The sequence below is a fragment of the Gossypium raimondii genome, chromosome 4, assembly GCF_025698545.1.
Source record: "Gossypium raimondii isolate GPD5lz chromosome 4, ASM2569854v1, whole genome shotgun sequence".
NCBI lineage: Eukaryota > Viridiplantae > Streptophyta > Magnoliopsida > Malvales > Malvaceae > Gossypium > Gossypium raimondii.
Window position 1 is genome coordinate 39,760,301 of NC_068568.1, and position 7,888 is coordinate 39,768,188.

A 7,888-nucleotide genomic window follows, 5' to 3' on the forward strand; every position below is an offset into this window, starting at 1 on the left:
TTTCCAAAAGTACCGATACCGAAAACATGGTATCGATAATTTTTAGGGTTTTGACAAAATACCTTTTTGGTCTCGATTTTACTAAGGGTATCGATTATTTTCAAAAATTATCAATACTTAGCCAAATGGTATTGATACTTTTTGGCCTGGAGCAATTCTGACTTGTTTGAAAATCAAATTTAAAAATTATTAAAAATTTTAACTTAATTGAGAAGTATTAAAAATTTTATTTCTTAAAATTCAAATTTAAAAATTATTTTGTCATTTTTAGCTTATATTCAAAAACACTTTTAATTTGTTACATCAAATTTTATTAAATAAATCTTAGTTTAACATGTTGAAATATGGATTTTAATTATTTATGCATGAATTATGATTTTTATTAAAACTATGATTAGGTATCACTTTTTGGCTGCTTTGAAAAAGATACACATATATTTATATATCTAGTATCCAACTTTTACAAGGTCAACTAATTTTTTAAACTAAATCATAATATTTTAGGAAACACGCTAAGTTTAATTTAGAAGTTAAAGCAAATGGTTTAATCAACTATTTTTAAACTCCGATGGTTCTGCAAGGTCATTTTAGAGGCCAACGTAATCTTTCGAATTCAGGCTTAACGTCTAAGTCAGGTTTGGGAGGTTAAAATTATATTTTCATGGTACAATAGATTATTTAAGTTCAACCTTACTCATGCTCATTATATCCCCATTCCCATACAATTATAATGGAGAAACTTTCCACTAAAGTATTTCCTAATGAAAGCTCAACACAAACTGTTACAATAGTTTTCTTGCAAATAAATTATAATCGATATGTTCCTCTTATGAACAAAATTGAGTTATACTAATTCTACACTTAAAACCATAAGTTTTGTCTACAATATAAATATATGTAATTCTTGTAAACTAAGCTAGTGGGATTAGGATAGGCTTCTTTCACCTCAATTAAATCATATAATATGAAATAGAATAATGTAGAAATATTTATTCATCAAACCACACAATCGCGTATCTCATAAATAAGGTAAGATAATCACATTAAGCTCTTTCGAGTTTTCTTACTTAACAAAAAGTCATTCTCAATTATACCACAAATTTTGCTACACAAGATTCCTTAAAAAGTTGCATAAAATAGTAAAAAAAAAAGCCAACAAAAACTAAACAAGACTCAATACCTCAATTGTTAAAGTGAGTTACAACTAATTATTACAATTTGTTGCACCAGATAGCTTCTTCTTTTTTATCCGAGAAGTGAATAATAGTGAGTTTTTCTTTAGACTATTAGAGAGATAGTTCTTAGGAGTGAATAAATTTAAAGAATATTTTATAAATATTTTAAATAAGATAATTATCATTATATTCTTTTTATTTTAGTTTAATGACTTAGTTTTTTCATATTTTTATCAACTGAGTTGCACTATAAGAAAAACGGGTATTACCAATGTTAAAAGGTGTTACTAAATGTTGTATTGTTGTTGTTAAAATTTTATTGTAATGGCAAAAAGTCGTTGCGAGGTCATTGCGTATACCTCCGTTGAATAAAATATACATAACAACTTTGCAAATTAAAAAAGTCGTTTTAATTATAAATATTGCAACAACTTTTGTTGTTTTCAAATATAATTCTTTTAGCAATGACTTAATTTATTTGTGTAAAATGTTTTAGTTACAATAAAATTGGTTATGAAATCTATAATTCAGCAATAGTATTTCAGTTACAAAAATTATCACGTAAAAACAATATATTGGTTGCAAAATAGAATTCATAACAAAGTAAATTTAGATGCTAAATCTTTTACATGACAATAATATAGTGGTTGTCAAATAATATTTTGTGACGTCATTTTAGTTGGTTGTGTATTATGTTATGCAACAATTAAATGTCATTTCTAAAAAATATGTTTTAACAACCATGAAATATGGCTTCCAAATTGTTTACATAACAATAATACTATTGGTTGCCAAATATTATATTTTTGCAACGATATTTTTATTAGTTGTGTATCACATTACACAACAACAGTATGTTATTGCCAAAATTTTATTTTAACAACTATAGAATGTGGTTGTCAAATACTTTACTTAATAATAATATGTTTGTTAATATTTTTACATAATGAGACTTATATAGCTGTGGAATATTAATTTTCAATGATATAATAATTAGATACCTTTTATGTTACACAACGACATTTAGTCATTGTGTAAAGTTAATTTAGCAACAATAATATTTGGTTTCAAAAGTTTATACGTAATGATATTATTATGGTTGTTTAGTTTTATTTTGTAGTAAAATATAATCTAGTTGGTAATAAAAATAGGCATTGGTAATCTTAAAGATACTAGTTATTTATTTAGAAACAATATTATTTAGTTGCAATTAAATTAAAATAACAATCTAATAAAATTAAAGAAATTTATAAGAAATGTTGTAATAAAAATAGTTTCATAACTAAAATTGATATGACCTGTAAAAAGTATGAAAATTGTAAACTCATATATATTGTATCATAATAATAATATAACAAAAGTTTATATAAATCGTTACTAAAATCATTATCAAGTAACGTATGAGTACAAATTGATGATGCAAAATTAAAAGTTTACATCACCTAAACAATAACAAAGTTTGAAATTTGAAGTAATGAATATGCAAATACCTTTGTCCATAGTTAAACTTTATCTTGCAATTGACAAATTATACAATAAAGTATAGAATTTCCATAAATGTTATATTGTTTTTTATAATAAATATTAGGTTTTTAAATTTTAATATGAAGTTATAAATATAACTAAAAATTAATCTTATTAAAGGAATATTTACCACTAATTTTTTTTTTACCTAGACACAAATTAACATAAGCATTAGATCATTGTCATAAGAAACAACCAAAACATCATTGACTTTATACATTTAATTAATAACAAAGTACTATGTTAAATATCATCACTTTTAACTAAGTTGCAACCTTTTTCTTAAGGGACAAGCTGAGGCATATCTATTTGAAGGCTATTGGAAGCACATATGGAGCATTATAAAATTTTACAAACCAAATAAGAAATGCATAAAGAGACTAACCATTGGACATAAAAAAGTACTTTACTTACCTATGGAGCCATGTAGAAATAATGTTAAAATTGCATCATTAAACTGAATTTTTCACTTAAAATAATGAATATGTGGGCTAATTTTCACAACCTAACATGAAGTTTATATCAATATATACTTTGGTAACATCTTCTGTAATAATGATTCTCCAATTTATATATAAGCAATAGAGAAAAAAAGAAGAAGGAAAGACCATTTATTAAAATAAAATAAACCTATATCCAGAGCATTGATTTCAAACAAGTCATTTGATAAGTTGTATTCATCTTCTTCAATTTCCCAAGTATCATCTAGTGGTTGAGTTTCATCTTCACCAACAAGAGTCCTTTCTATAAAATTCCTTCTAGATATGTGATTTCTTCTTGAAAAATCATCATGAACCCCTTGAAATTTACCTTTTCCTCTACCTCGACTGGCCATCCTATACAATAACATAAAAAATACAAAAGTAATAGTGTATATAAATTCGTTATAATCTTAACAGATACCTATATTTTAATATAACTTTCTCCTTCATAAAGAAAAAAAAGAAAAAGAAAAGACAATTAAGAGAATAAACTTGCAAAACAATTTACAACACTTCTTTACAAAAGGGTTTTAACTTAGTGGTGAAAATTTTTTGTGCCAAAGTGGTATGCAATTGCCTCCAATTTCCCACATCAAATTTTCAAAAAGTTTTTAAATTTTGGGTTAACTCATAAAAGGAAGGAACAATGTAAGGTAATTATTAAAACCTTACCTATTTTATTTTAAAGTTTATGGAATTTACTAGGGTTAATAAAATCAAATATAATGTTTTCTTTTCACAAATTACTAATTCTTGTCAATTATAAAATCCTAATAATTAAATCTACCCTAAGAAGATAGAAAAGGTTAAGTTAAATATGACATTATTAAACCCATTGTAACACCAAAAGTAATCCCCAATGGTCTATATGACTTTCAAAATCATATAGGTAAAAAAAAACCTTTCAATTTTACAAACTTCGTCTTTGTGATTAGTATTTTAAAAACTAAATTTAGCAAAGATATCTACAAACCGTTGGAAATATTCCAATTTTACTCAACAACATTTAATGTCATTATATTACATAATGACAGAATGTCATGGCAAAATTTGGTTGCTAATGCCTATTTTTTCAACCCGACATAGACGTTAGACCCAAATCTGAAAAACTACATCAGCCACCGAGATGGCCTAATACGACCGAAGATTTTAAAATGGTCAAATTAAAACATTTTTTTAATTTAGAAGAAAACTTAGTGAGATTTTCAAAAAAAAACTCACGAGTTAATAAAAATCAGTTTAGATAAGTTTCCATTTTGAAGACTTAATTAATTACCAATTTATTTATTACTAAAAAACTCTATTTATAGTTTAGCATGGGAAAAGTGATATAGATTTATGTTTTTGATGAAAACCGGGGGTTCATGCATAACTAATTAATATTCATAATTTGATATCCTAAAGTCAAATTAATAGCATGCAAGCTACATAAATAAAAACTCAAATCCTATGTCCCATGTCACTTTTCAAAATAAAATAATATAGTCTCTAAATAATAAAAATATCAAATAATGGACCTAAAATATTTTAGATTAAAACCGAGCTGAGACCCTCTGGATGTCGCGTTCACGTCCTAACCTGATGGGTTATCTATAGATATGGAAATAAAAGGAGAGTGAGCTATGAAGCTCAGTGTGAATTCAATACAAGAAAACTAGTGCAAACAGTAGACAAGTCATTCGAAATCTTAACTCATAGAATAAATCACAATTGAATAGTAATGCAAAATATTGATAATTCATATCAATTTATCAATACAATATCTTGGTGTTCATATCCATGTCTATGCTCATGAATGCAATTCAAATTCAATTTATTAGCAAATGTCCTACCTCACCGCTACACTCCACAATATGAGTTCCCCAGAACTCCTCTACCTTTACACCACGTTGTGGATAAACCACTCATCATTGTGGATGAACCACTTGTTGTGGATAAACCACTAGTAATAAAAAAAAGGTGGATGAACCACCAGGGTTTTGTTTTTTAATAAAAAGTTTTTACAAACAAGTTGTTAGTAGATTGTGGATGTACAACATATTTGTAGATAAAAGCTGCTAGTACAGTGTGGATAAACCACTTAATGGTGCAGATAAACTACTCACACTTCCTCCATTCATATCGTGCCACCCCATGTAATGCAACATGACATGCTTACAACAGATCAATACAGTAGCAATAACATGCTTATAACAAATTGATATAGTAACAGTATTCATGCTTATAACGAATCATCACAGTAGCAATAAACTTGCTTAACATGAGTTCGATTTAACGGTAATAGTAGGCATGTATGTCATACAATAGTAACATAGTGGTATAGAAAATAGTATCAATTCATCAAAATTACAATGACAGTAAACATGTAATATTTTCATATCATGTGTATACAGTAATAATTTAGTCAATCAAATCATGGATTCAAGCATTATTCATATTATCAGGGACTCAATTGAATGAAATAAAGCACTAAAAATAGTTCGGGGACTATTCTAGGACTATACTAAACAATTCAAAGAATTCCAGGCAAAACTGTAAATCAAGGGTCACACAGTCGTGTGGCCAAGCCATGTAACAGGCTGTGGCCATGTGGCAAATTGCAAAAATTAACCTACAATAGGGACACACAGCCATGTGGCAGGCCGTGTGGTTCACATACTACCCTAGGGTTTCTAGGGCACATAGTCGTGTAAGGGGCCGTGTGGTCCACATGCCCGTGTAAAAGGTTATGTAGTCCTAAACCTAAGCTCAGTTTGCCCTAATTCACTTGTAAAAGAACACACACATTTCATAGGAAACTCGATTGATGTCCCTTGTGAACAAGTCTGATCCAATGCACCTAAAACGGTTCCTTCAAACAATATTTACACAAGAATTAATGGTTGGTTTCAAGATAAATCAAGATTTTCAAAAGATCTATAACACCCTAAAACTGACCTAGACGTTTTGATCAGATTTTGATGGTCACATTGACCACCGAAGTGGCCCAAAACCAAAACACTATTCGAAATTTTTAGAAAACTTTTTCAAAAACCATTTTTGCTCATATTTCACCGACCAATAGTGGACTACACCTAGGTTTTGTAAACATTAGTTTATTGTTGCCAAAATTAGTTTAAGGCCTAAATTTTATTACTTCCTTAATAATTTTTCAAACATTTCAGGTTAGCAATTTGTTAACCAAAATTTCAAAACATGTGTTGCAGTGGAAAATCTAACATTTTATTTTAAGTGAAAATCCATAAGTTGAAAATTAACACTTGGTCAATTATTAAAGAAAATAGTTTAGTTGACTAATGTCCACGCATGAAATCTCTAAACTGTCCCAAAATAGAAAACCTATATCACAGTTCTCATAAAATACTTACAAATCTGATTGAATATAAATTAATAAATCTTAAGAAAACTTTGTTCAAATCAAAATGAAATGAGAAACTTGAGACCTCCGATTGCTGAGTCCAAGACCTAACCTCACGGATTACCTGAAAAAGGTAAACTAAGGATGTGAGCTACGAAGCTTAGTGTGAGTCAGAAAAAATGTAAGCAATGCAGTAATAATCAGACAACCAAACATGCAATAACCATAATCAAAACATAACCAATAGATACATCATATTAGAGTATCATATTACTTTATCACTGCAACATATATGCATGACATGCTCAAACGTATGACAGAACAAAAATCCTACACATCTAACCACTACACACCAACTTCGTCCATCCAAAACACACTAAATATAGGGTAATGGTAGACTCATCCATCCACTGCACACCAATTAGGATTATAGTAGACCTATCCATCCAACACACACCAAATAAGTAGTCGTATGCCACTCAAATGTCATGTAGTCGATCTGCCAAAAATATTGTGGAGTTATTGCCAAATATAGTCAATGCAGTTTAACTGCCAAATCAAACTTCCTTCACTTCATGTCCATATCCCAACCCCAACACTAATGCAAATAATTTAATAAATTCAAACTTATCAAATCAAACATGCTCATATTCAATTCTCAGTAAAGCATAAACATACTTGCAACCAACACCAATAACAGAATCAAAAGTGCATATATATATTCAGTCAATATTATATCAATCACTATTATTCAGTATTCAGTAATAATATCTTAATCATACCTACAGAAACTCTAACATGCAAAGGATCACTCAGGGCAAAAAACGAATCAAGCTGTAAAAAAGTGGTAAAAATAGTAAAATATGAAAACATTACTGTGTGGAATGGTTCAAATTGTGTTATAAGGATACACATTTGTATGGATAAGGTACACGGCCATGTGGCCGAGGTACATGGTCGTGTGGACAAATCTTGTAACTCTTTGTGCCCGTGTGGCAATCTCAACATAAACTTGTAGGAGAGACATGGCCGTGTCTCAAGCTGTGTGAAGGGCTCTCGGCCGTGTCAAAATTTTTAGTTTCCCCAACAATGGTCACATGGCCATGTGACTCGCCCTGGGTCGTGTATTCAAGAAGTAACCCTAACACCTATAATGGCACACAGTTGTGTAAACCACCCGTGTGTGGCACACGCCCGTGTTAGATGACCGTGTGGTCCAAAAATCACACTCAATTTTGCTGCAAATCACAAGGTTAAAGCACAGAAACATCCACCGATTGCAAGTGTTTATGACACTCACCTAGAAACACGATTCTACAACACTAACAATCGACCAGTTCACCTCTACT